Raw genomic sequence first — 12903 nt, forward strand, 5'->3', positions numbered from 1 at the left:
TGCCTGGAAACTCGGAGACAAGCGATGAATAATTGATGTGTGTTGTGCAGTAGCTGGACAGGCAGAGAGAAAGGAGAGAGAGAGCATGAGTGAGCGAGCGCAGGGTGCCCTCTGAGGAGGAGAAAGCAGGAGAGGGGAGCAGGGGCTTGAGAACAGCTTCTGGCTTCCTTGTGCAGAGACAAGAAGGCTGCCCTCCCTTGCAGGCTCTCAGTCTTTGTTCTGCACTAGCTGATTTCTGCCTAGAACTGTTCCCAGCCATATGTGGCCCTTTCCCCAGCAACAGAAGCCAGAGGGGAGGAGAGGAGGACTAGTATGAATGGAAGTGTGACTTGTGGGTAAGTTGGAGGGGGGAGGGGAGGGCCAGAGGGGAGCGGGAAGGACAAGGGCTCAAGGTGGGGGAGACTCTGGGGTGCTGCGGATGTGTCCTCCAGCCTGATTGAAGCTCTGTGTGTATGTGAGTGAGCTGGTGTGAGTGTGTGTGTGTCAGTGAGTGTGTGTGAGAGAGAGAGAGACAGAGGTAGAGATGGTGCATTGTGGGTAGAGCAAGCCCTGTGTTGCATGTTGTCAGATGGAGAGAGCACAGCCCAAGAGACTGAAAAGGCGGACTTGGTTAGAAAAGTGGAACATATTTGCATACAGTTACAATGTATTGTGCCTCCCTCAACAAGCTGTACAAAGCTGGCTAATTTTATTCTTTCCTTGGGACCTCCCCTATCTCAGGAAAAAGGTAGATGGCTGACTCTTAAGCAGGCATGTCATAAGATTTTTTTTTTCTTAACCTTTGATCATTTCTTTTAACTTACACCAATACCCAAGACATTTGCAGCACATCTTTAAACTTTAAGCTGTCTGTACTGTCAAAATGTTTTCTGAATACTCCCTGAGGAATAGTACCTGGTGATGTCACCATTTCAGTCAGACTGTCTTCAGCAAATCCTTTCCACATAGCCCAAACAGACTTCTGACAAGTGTTCCCAAGGAAGTTCCTAGCAAAGGGGTCATTTTGGCTTTTGGACCAGTCTCAGAAGTTGGCATGAGTTTTAGTTGGGTCTCTGGGCACTCTGGAGGTTGTCCTTAAAAACCAGGGTTAGAAGTGTCTGTTTAGAAGCCTTGAGGGAGTATTTCAAAGGGTTGGAGCAAATGAGCAGTGAAAGAGGGGACAGTTGTGTGAGAGATTGGGAGAAAGGCTCCTTGTAATGAAATCAAAACCTGCAACTTAGATATTTGTGTTCCACACCCAGCAAAGGCATCCATTCCAGACTGAAGTGGGATGCAGGTGAGAGGAAAAAGCAACCCCAGGCAGATTTAAAAGCTTGTGGCCTCCTGGCAGATAGCTAGCCTGAGAACAAGACAGGAATTGGGGTTGTAGACCTATTCCTGGATGGTCCTTGACCTTAGGAACAAAATCCACCCTTGTCCAAAGTGACCTCTTAAAAACATTTGGAGAGGACTCCAATCACCGCTGTCATGAGTATTTCTTTTCTTTCCATTCTGGCTCAAAGGCCCCCAAAGCAATAGCAGATGAGTCTGAATGTAGGGTCTCAATGTTGGTGGTAGAACAAATGGACATTAGTTGGCGGTTCTGTCTGGACAATTGTTTTCTCTGGGGAGGGGTCATGTTGGAGAAGACTCAGATATCCTTGGTCCTGAAGACATCTTTCCTCAACCATTGCCAACAGAAAGTTAAAGCCAACTGTGTAGTCTTAGAGACTATGGTTTTATGGGGGACAAACATGAAGATGAATGACTGACACCTGCCCTGAGAGTCTGGAAAAGGGAAGACTTTTGCATTTGACCTAAATTGGCATGTGTTGTATTGTGTTCTGTTCCTTGCTGTCTATAATACACACATAATAAAGGTCTCAGGAGGTGCTTCTTTGGGGGTGTCCTATGTAAGAGAATCTATGTTGTAATCACTTTGTGAAAGGTTGTATTAGATGCTCAAAGGTCCCTCTAGTTTTAGAATTCTTTGGTCCTATGCCAAGAGTATCTCAAATCTTGTGCTGGTGGCAAGAAGTGGAAGCTTTTCCCTCACTGCCTGTAGAAATCTTGTCTCCTCTCTCATTTGTCAGAGGAAAAGTGACCTGAGATCCGGGGAGTGGTGAGGTCTGTTACAGCTGCTTTGTTGGGCTCTGTTCCGCTTTTCATACTGTTGGTCTGGGTGACCAGTTTAGATTGGGCTAGATGGAAGTTGTAGTCGTGGTTATTTTTACTTTGAACTTCCTTAGTGAGAACCAACCAAACGGTAAGAATTTGTATCCCTTGACTTTCAAAATACTAATAGCTTGCCTTTGTACAGCAGGAATATTTTTTAGATTTTCACATGTCTAACGTGCTATCCAATCTTTGCCAAAGCCATATCAAAGAAGTATAGAGGATGCATTGGTATTCCCGTTTGTCAAATGCAAAATCTGGAGCTTGGAAAGGTTATACAACTTGTGCAAGGTCAGCTAACTAATTAGTGATGGAATTGGAAGAACTGAAATTCTAGCACTGGCAGGTCAGTGTTTTCCCATGCTTTTTCCATCACATAGAGTGCAGAAGTAGGAAATATTGCTCTTCTCAAGAACCTCAGGAGCTGACATAGAAGAGAAGACAATTCATTGAGCTCTGTCCCTTAGCATTGAGAGAAATAAGGGAATGATACAAAGTAGAAGTCATTGCGGGCCCTTCAGCAGAGTCAGGTCTCTCAATAGAGTTGAGTACATCCTAGGCACAAATCAATATGAAACCATCAATTGATCAGGCATGAGGATGGAAGCCAGGGAGCTGGCTCCAAGTTGGGTCCCTGGAATGGGAAGATTCAGTGCTTTGGCTGAGTTAGAGAGAAAAAGCCTTCCTGGATGAGCATGGTGTTTATCTTTAATCAATGACACTTTGGTCCTAAGGGGATTTACTGTTGCTTCTCTGTAGAGAGATATCTTCCCTAAGGGTTATAGGCTGCTCAAGAGGTTAATGGTAACCTGGGAATATTAAAGGAGCCAAGCCCAAGGAAAGTAAGGAAACACTACAAGGATTTCAAGGCTAAGAAAGAACCTCAATGGCCAACTCATTTAACTGAGAGGAAATGGAGCAGCAGTCACCATGCTTCCCTCTAGGTCAGGAGTTCTTAACCTTTTTTGTGTCATAGATTACTCCAGCAGCCTGGGAAAAACCCAGGGATGTATTCTCTGAATAATGTCAAAAATGTTTTTATATAATATAACAGCTCAGGTTCTGAACCCCTGCTCTGTGTCAAGGTGATATTTAACCATGTTGTGGTAGGGGATGGTTGGTTTTTTTTGCTTAGATTCTCCCTTCCCTACAACAACAGAGCCATTGGAAAGATTTTCATGATGTGTGTGTTTTGTGTTAAGGTCTATGGATAGTTTCCTCATGCAAACCTAGAAAATGGATATCATTATCATCTCCATTTTATAAATGAGACTTAGAGAGGGTGGCTTGCCCAGATTCACCAAGCCAGAATTTGAGGTTGGCACTTTCCTGATTCCAGGTCCAGCAGTCACACTCCCCGTGCCAAATCTACATTTTTCTGTAGCAGGAACATAGTGACTAAAAACTTTATTGCCACCACTACTGCCTTAGACTTCACAAAGTTCTTTCCCATCCATTATCTCAGTGAAGACTATTGGCTGTTCCCAAAAAAACCCTGGGAGGTAGACTGGGCCATTAGACCATTAACCCCCTTTGACGGTTGAGAAAACTGAGGCTGAAAGAGATTAAGTGACTTGCTGGAATTTACACAGGAAGTCAGTGGTGAAGCTGGGAGTAAGTAGAGAGTGTCATTGCTCATTCTTCCATAACACATTGCTACATGAAAGAGAGAAACATTCTTACTTTGGGGTTTAAAACTAAACATTGTTCCCATTCCTCCATCTTTAGACACAGGAAAAAGAAGGATTTTGATGAGATTTTGGTGGAAACAACTTTATCCTTTTTGTTCATTGTTTCATAAGGCACCTACTAAACCAAAAGAATATTATATATTCATGTCATTGTTGTCACTCTAAGCTTTAATTTGTCAGATGAGGAGAAGCATCTCTCCTTATGGAATTTATATATATTTGGTCAGCCAAAGAAGTGGCATCCCCATCAAATAGTACAATTGGGTACAAAAGATTATCTTCTCAAGAATAAGGTAGGGGATGAATGTGACTAAGCAACAATTCTTCTTAAAGGAAATGGGCAATTTTGGTGAACTTTTTAAGCTCAGTATGAGTCAGTGGTGTGACACTGAAGCCAGAAATTTCATATAATCTTAGCTCTACATGAAAAGAGGAGGCATGGCATCATTCATAGTTACAGAGGTGACCGTCCTACCATAATCTGCTCTGGTAAAATGGTGTTTCTAGTCTTCTGCTTAGTTCTGGGAGCCACATTTTAGAAAAGACATGAAGGATTTAGAATGAGTACAGAAGAGGACAATCATAATGGTGAAGGGCCTTGAGATCATTCCATTTGATGATGGTTGAAGGAAGACTGTTTACAGAGAAGACTTAGTGGAGATATGGTTTCTATAGTCAAGAAGTTGAGAAGTTATTGTGTGGAATAGGAATTAGACTTGTTCTGCCTGGCCCCAAAGGTATAAGGAGCCCTGAGTGATAATTGCAAAGAAAGGAATTTTAGCTTACTATAAGAGACTATATCTTGAAAACAAGAGGACAGTGGAATGTCCCTTATGGAACCTTCCTTACAAAAGATAAATTTCCTATCTCTCTTCTGTATTCTAGAGAAGATCCTTTTTCAGGTATGGCTGAGCTAGACAGCCTCTGAAATCCTTGCAATTCTGTGATTCTGGGCTCTAGAAGAACTTGAACAGATTGTCAGATGGTAAGGAAAAATGATAGTGTTGGACAAAGGTCCTGTCTCTGAAAGCTCCATTACCTGACATTCCAAGAAGGGCTTTTTTTTTTTTTTTGAGTAGGCCATTTAGTGGATAGAGCACCAGGCCTGGAGTTGGGAGGACCTGGGTTCAAATCTATCATCAGATACTTCCTATCTGAACAAATCACTTAACCCCAATTGCCTAGCCATTACCGAATAGATATTGATTCTAAGATAGAAAGAAAAGGTTTCAAAAATGAATAAATACTTTTTTTAAAAATCAAAACTAAGTCTCCCTATCTTGCCCAGGCTAGAAGTTCAGAAGCTACTCACAAGCCCAATCCCAATATTATTGGCACCTCACTTAATAAAGATACCCAAATAAGTGCCCTGGCTCTGAAGCTCAGAACTCCCCAACCCAAGTGATCCATCAGCCTCAGCCACCCCAGCAGCAAGGGTTTATGGGTGTATATGCACCATTATACACAGCTAGGAATATTGATACCTTTTGTCCTTACAACATAGTCATTCACACACATGCCCCCTCCATCTTCAGTTTGATTCCTTCCTCCCATGACAACGAAAAATAATTTAAGAAATATATCCATTATAGAAACTTTGCCTGAGAATGTATACAGTATTACGTCCTCCTGGTTCCAAATCTCTTTGCTGTGACAAAAGTATGTTTCTTTATCTTTTCTGGAGAACCGTTGGTGATTTTTCTGTTAAAAGTACAAAAGTGATGCTTTATGTTGTTGGAGTTATTGTGTATATTCTTTTCTCCATTCCACTTTTTCTTCTTGAAGAGGAATATGAAGACAAACCTTCCCACTAGGTAAATAAACCTAGGACATGTAGAAGAACAACCCATCACTTCATCTGGAAGAGTGACCCAGTATTTCAAAGTCCTGGGGAAGAAGGACAGATGAGGTTAGACCTAATCAAGAACTTCCTGGCTTTGAAAGGATAGTGGCAGAGGTTCAGAAAGAGATAAAAAGAACCTCAGGAGGATTTCAGATTCTTAGAAGCTTCTGGCAAGAGAGCCTTGCCTGTTAAGTGGGAGGTCAGGCTAACTGGCTCATGGGACTCAAGGTCAAGGTTTCCTGTTTGCCTCCCACACAGCAGCCAGAACAAGCCAGCAAGCATTCTGGATCCTCACTGTTACAGTTAGTCCCCTTGGCCTCCATTGTCCTTTCTTGTTTTGGTTTGACATAGATGTCCTTGAACTTAACTGACAAAACCAGCCCAGTGACTCACCCCAACTCCCAGCTCAACTCATCAGTACTGTCAGCTGTGACCAAGATGACAGACGCTTCCTGAGCATGTGGGTAGAGCCAAGACACTGCTCAACCCCTCCTACTCTATGGAGGGTGGTGCTTCCTTGGCAGTAACCCAGGAAATTGGAGGCCAGGGGTGCTGTTTTGCTTCTGCTCAACAGTTCCTTCTTTGGCTGGAGATCCTTCGACATGAAGAAGTCAGAACCTTGCTCTAGCTGGTGCCCTGAACCCCAAGACAGCTGGCCCTTTATAGGAGTTGGGTCTATTTTCCATCCATTACTCAACCCAACCCGCTCCCAGTTCAGTTTCTTTTGAGGGACAGTGTCATACCAAAAAGAACATGAGGCCTTTAGAGGTCAAAAATGTTATCATATGATCTTGGCTCTGCTATTATCGACTTCATAAGTGACTTTAGCTCTGTGGACCTCCACTTCCAGTCATCAACAAAATGATTAAATAAACCAGATGATCTCTTTAGCTACAGAGGTGTATTGGAGTCAGTTCATACAGATTCTCTGGCCAATCATTTGATATCCAGTCAGAGCATTTACACCTCAGAAACCAAGATTTGCGTCTTGTTAGTGGGCTGGACTTAGGGAAGTGATGTAGGACATAGTAATAAGACAGATTAAATTTAAAAGTTTGTATGAGTTTTTGAGAGCTAATAAACATTTACCATCATCCCTGGATGGGTTAGTCAGGGCAGGTTTCCTGGAGGAAATGAGACTTGAATAAGACCTTAAAATGAGTAGGATTTGAGGGGTAGGGTGCAGTTAAGTGGCTCAGTGAATTGAGAGCCAGGTCTAGAAACAGGGGGTCCTGGGTTCAAATGTGGCCTCAGACTCTTGTTAGGTATATGATCCTAGACAAGTCACTTAACCCCAATTTCCTAGCCCTTACTACTCTTCAAACTTACAACCAATACTTAGTATGGGTTCCAATAAGGGTTTAAAACATGAGTAGGATTTGGATAAGCAAAGAGGAAGGCATTCCAGGTGGGATGAGGTGGGAAACCTCAGAGGGATAAGAATAGTCATGGTATTTTCAGGTGACATTGAGTAAGCAGCTCTGACTTTATTAGAGCAGAGGTTTTATGTTTGGGAAGCAGCAGGAAGGAGTTGAAGTTGAATAAATGGAGTAGGACATACTTGGAGAATCTATTGAATTACCAGGCTAGTTTTAGACTAACCCTGAGAGCAACTGAGAGCCATTAAAGGTTTGGGGGTTAGAATAGTAACATTTAAGAGATGTCATTGCTCCTACCCATAGCAATTAGGACAAGAAGTAAGCATGGTGACCCAATCTGACCATTTTTACTTACCTCACCAGGGACTGAAATCCTTGGACCTTCTCTACCTTTTGGCCATCCCCTATTGCCCTCCCTCTGACTCAATGGAAAGTCTCTCTCTTGTCCTGTCTGGGTTTTTTGTCTGGTTTGTTTTGCTTATTTTTTGGTGGTATTTATTCCCACGGAAAGCCAGCCTGCTCTTCCTTAAAGACAATCTTGAGCTTTCTATCCTTTCATCAGTCCCTCCTTAGGTTCCAGTCTACCATAAAAGGGTGAAGAGAACCCTTCTCTAAACCCATTAAGTATCCAACTCATGGATACTTTAATGGATTAGACCAAATAGTTTGGTCTTAAGGTATCAGTTTGAGGTCAATGAAATTTTTTTAAATTTTTAAATAATATTTTATTTGATCATTTCCAAGCATTATTCATTAGAGACAAAGATCATTTTCTTCCCCCACCCCCACCCCATAGCCGATGCATGATTCCACTGGGTATCACATGTGTTCTTGATTCGAACCCATGAGGTCAATGAAATTTTTAAAGATGCTAGGGGAGAGGAGCAAAATTTAGCTCCTTACTCCATTTCCCCTCCTGCTCAAGAGGTTTGTAGTGTCATTGGAATTAAACATGTAGATGTATAATTCATATTATATACAGGTACTATACATATACAGATACCACATATATAGACACACATATATATTTATTGTACAGGCATATCTGTCTTTACATGACCCTGTGGAATTTGTTCAAGGGATTTGCTTGTCAAAAATACTGGAATTATGGGAACCAGATTAAAATGTAATTGGAAAACATCTAACAAATTAAAAATGTAATATAACATAGGTAATGTTAATATGTGGGTGTTAAGGCAATACACAGCCAGCAGGAATCATTATGTACAGTTTCTGTGAGTTTGATTGACATCACTGGTATAGTACATTGGACTTTGGCCCTAGAGTCAGGAAGACAACCTGGGTTCAAATCTCACCTTGGATACTTACCAGCTATGATCCTAAGCAAGTCACTTATATTTTCTGTGAGTCTCAGTTTCCTCATCTACAAAACAGGAGAGTCAGGCTTGATCCCTTCCATCTCTCAATCTGACCTAGTGATGACTTGCTTCATATATATAATATATACATATGAAAAGATAGGTGATAATGCCAGACATCCTCTGCTAGTTGCTTAATTGAGGAGTAAAGAAAGTGCTATGTAGAGGAAGGAGAGATGACTTGGGGCTAGGGTGATTTGGGCAACCTTCCTGAAGAAGACAGGATTCAGGCAGAGCAAAGAAGGAGGACGTTCTGGGTCAAGGTTGGGGAAGGAGTCTCATGGAACCATCTCTTCTCTATCTAGCCAAGCACTCTACCCTCTTCTCCCCAGGGCTTAGCTTTATTCTCATTGCTCTAGTGAAGCCTTCCTTTCCTATTCCAGTTCTCTCAGATCTTCTTTGGCATACTCCCAGAGTGCTTATAATCTGCTCCCCACAATTTACCTATATATTTGTGGATGGTCAGACATTGCTTGTCTTGTATAGACGTATCTGTAAAGATTCTGTTTTCCCCAACAGCTAGGTAGTAAATATTTAAGGGCCAGAGCCATGGTTTCTTGCTCTCTGTATTTTATATCACCCTGCACAAGCCTAAGTGCATAGTAGGTCCCCATTGAAAACTGTTATATTGGTTGGTTAAGGAATTAGAATCATAGCTATAGAAATATGGGTTCTATAAAAGTAGGATCTCTGGATATAGATAGGACCTCCAAGATCCAGACTGGCAAAGTGAGTTGCCCAAGGTCACACAAAAACTGATGTTGAATTCTCAAACCAGGTCCTTGGTCTTCTCCTAATTACTTTATGTTGAGAGTTGTCATGGTCCTCACTATCCCGTGTGCCTTGGAAGGCCATTTCAGGTGGCAGGTAACCTAAGCAAGCATTTTCTGCTCCATGCAGAAAACTGTTAGGAATTGATCACTGTCCCATAGTCTTCTGGTTAGGAAATAGGATACATGTACGAAGAACTATAATACAAGATAAGACATCATAGGGGCATAAAAGCCAAGTGTGGTGTGAGATTTGAGAAGACAATGACATTTTTCTTAATAGAAGGAATCAGAAAGGTTTCACTGGCACTCAAATTGGACTCCAGAAAATGCAGCAAGTTGCCCCATCCTCTAGTGTTCCTTTAATCTTGATGTTCCCTGAACTTTTATTTATTTGTTTGTTTAGAATATGGTCCTTGAGGGCTGATGGAGTAGCCCACTTCCCCAAAGAACATGGGCTTACCTGTCCAAGTTAAGTACAGGGAGTCAAGAGCTCCTTCAGAGAAATCTAGCCTTCCATTATCTCAAAGCTGACACTCCATGTGGTAAGACACAATGTACTGAGCCATGGAAAGATTCACAGAATATTAACATTGGAAGAGACCTTAGTGGTTGTTTTCCTACAGCTCCTTCATGTATAAGGGACAAATCAGAGGATTGTGACTTGTCCAAGATCACATAGTGAATTAAGGACAAGGTCATTGTCACCATCATTAATAGACAACCAACCAGCATTTTTTTAAGCATTTATTGTATTCTGGGCACTAGATTCTGAGGATACAGAGAAAGGCAAAAACAAGTTAATCTTCCCTCAAGAAGATCCCATTCCCAGCGAGGTGCCAAGACTAGCACCTGGGTCTCTTGATTCTTAGTCCAAGGTTCTATTATTTGAAGTTTAATAAAAAAAAAGTCATTTCCCAGTCGTAGCCAGTGAATTGAAGAACCATGGATCAGAGATTTCACTGTCCTCCACTTTTTTTTCTTTCTTTGGGTTTGAGGGAGCTTTGTAGGTTAGGATTTCTTTATCGTTTTTTTTTTTTAGTGCCAGCAGTGTAACTTTCTTTGGACTTTTCAAGAGCTCTCTATTCAGCTTTGATGTTTTTTAAGTGAGCAGTAGCATATGTATAGAGGGTGTGGAGAGGATTTTGGCAGCTCTTATAAATTGGGCTGACCTAACAGGTTAGATCAGGCTGGCTTCACCTGCAACCTACCGCTTGAGGCAGAGAATGCAGAAACATGCTTCTTCAGTTGGTCTTAACTCCTTGTCAGTTTAACACTTAAGTAGTCTTGGGAGCATTCTGTCTTCATTGACTCCCACTGGGTCTCAGTTTCTACATATGTCAAGTAGGAATAACAACAGTTGCCCCACCTTGCGCACCGAGTTCTTCTTCAATCCAACAAGCAGGAAGGGACCTCAGAGATCACCTAATCTAGTCCTTTCTTTAGAGTAGGGAACTGGAACTCAAACAAGTGAGTCAAGTTATTCAAGGTCACACAGAGGATAAATGCTAGAGCTGGGATTTGAATCCCTGTCCTTTGACACTCAATGAAATGCCCTTTACATTGTGCCACAAAATGCCCTTCATTGACAGATTTTGAAATTCTTTGCAATATCTAATGGTTTTCCCAAGTTTGGGGTCCAAACTTATGATCACAGGTATATAGAGATGAGATTGAGGATCTCCTTCCATTCTAAAATTCCCTGCTTTTAAATTTGTCAGAATATCAGGCTTGGGATCTGAGTTTTTTTGTTTTTTGGTCTCTTACCATAAACCAATTTTCTATTTTAGCAGTAGACCAGGGTGAAACAAAATCTCTGCCAGGCAGCAACCTGAGAAGAGACCAGGTAGAAATTTGTGTGTTCTATTTTTTTTGCCATTGCCTACTTTAACAGATTTTATAGCAAGCTGCTATGATGTTCTAGAGCTCTACTTGCCAAGGTTCAGAAAGAGGAAATGGGGGGGGGGTAGTTTTTCATCCTGGTTAGAGAAGGGACTGAGATGTCAGACTCTGAGGTTCCTTTCTTCCCTTAGTCTTCCAGACCTGCTGAGAGACCCCAAAGGAATGGCTTATAGAGATATGCTTCTGTTAACTCTGAGCACTCTCAGATCTTAGGATATGGTTATATCACTCTCTGGAAAGAATATCTTCATGCTTCAAAGAACCAAGTGGTTTTGCTAGCATGAGTACTTCCGCTGCTGATGGTAGACTGCAATCCCTCCATGCCTGAGTAGATGGTCTCCGTCTGAGGCCAAAACAAATTCATCATCTGGTGGCCAACCCTCTGGCTCAGAGCCTCTCCAAACTTAGCTAAGTGGCCCTTGGATGTCAAACATATGGTCTGTCATAGGGCCTGTCTGGAAACCTATCCTGCTTGGTATAGGGCCTGCCAGATCTTATGTTCCACTCAGCATAGTCTTTGAGAATCCCAGGTCACATCCCCAGTATGGGGGGGGGGGGGGAGTCAGACGAGGATTTCTGGGGAGGAAAAGAAAACTACAGAGTAATTGGGGTGATCCAGAGGCCTAGCAAATAGGGACTTGCTTCCTCTTTGGGAAGTTCTCTGCCCTCTCTTAGGGCTTTTATAAAGGGATGTATCACTTTCTCTCACAAATCCCAGGCCCAAACAGTAAGTCTCTAGCAAATAGATTTCAGGCTAGTGCTCAGAGTTAACAGAAGCATATCTCTATAAGCCATTCCTTTGGGGTCTCTCAGCAAGTCTGGAAGACTAAGGGAAGAAAGGAACCTCAGAGTCTGACATCTCAGTCCCTTCTCTAACCAGGATGAAAAACTGCCCATGGGGGATCCAGGAAGAGCAGAAGACACAGCCCCTGCAGGAAGGAGCTGCCAGTCAGCTTGGGTAGATGATGCTAACACACAGTGTAATGCAATACACCCCTGTGCTCCCTTTTATGATTCACTCAGGCAGTGTCAGAGGAATTCAGAGAAGGGAGACTTCTGAGCTGGTAGACCTGGAAGACTTCCTCAGAAGGCTGAAGTGGACAGGAAAGCCTAGCATGGTGGAAGGAATGGAGTTAAAGTGGCCTTGGATTATGGGAACAATTTGACCCAACCGAGAAGTAACTATGCCTGGGAGAGGAAGCATCATAAAGAATGGGGCAGGAAGGAGTAAGAGTCAGTGGCATAGCAGGGAGGAATAATTTGGGCTCCGGAAGAGGGTGCCTTTAGGGAGGAAGATTAGGAGATGACATGAGATCAGAGATTCATAGATTTCAAGCTAGAAGGAAATTTAGAGGTTGTCTTGTCCATGGCTCAATGGATAGAGCACTGGGCTTGGAATCAGGAAGATTCATCTTCTCAAATTCAGATCTGGTACTTCCTAGCTGTATGACCCTGGGCAAGTCACTTCACCTTGTTTGCCTTGACTTCCTTATCTATAAAATGAGCTTGGAGAAGAAAATGGCAAGCCAAACCAGTTTCTTTGCCAAGAAAATTCAAAATGGGGTCGTGAAAAGTTGGACACAACAGAACAACAAATATTAATGTCAACGTCCATTTGTATAGATGAGCCTGGGACGGACCCCTTACTTTCCCCTAATTGACAGATCTAGAAATTCTTTGGAATATCTAATGGTATGTGTCAAGCTTTGGATCCAAGTCCAAGTCAGATCCATTCCTGACTATATATGTATGTGGTGTTTTGTGTGTGTGTGTGTGTGTGTGTGT

The 12903-nt window shown here is 42.4% G+C and overlaps 1 protein-coding gene across 19 annotated transcripts in view; it reads left to right on the forward strand.

The window, feature by feature from the left end:
• The window catches only part of ZMIZ1 (zinc finger MIZ-type containing 1), a 477780-nt gene that overhangs the window by 346540 nt on the left and 118337 nt on the right, over window positions 1-12903 (forward strand). The window lies entirely within an intron of this gene.

This window comes from Monodelphis domestica, chromosome 1 (assembly GCF_027887165.1).
Source record: "Monodelphis domestica isolate mMonDom1 chromosome 1, mMonDom1.pri, whole genome shotgun sequence".
NCBI lineage: Eukaryota > Metazoa > Chordata > Mammalia > Didelphimorphia > Didelphidae > Monodelphis > Monodelphis domestica.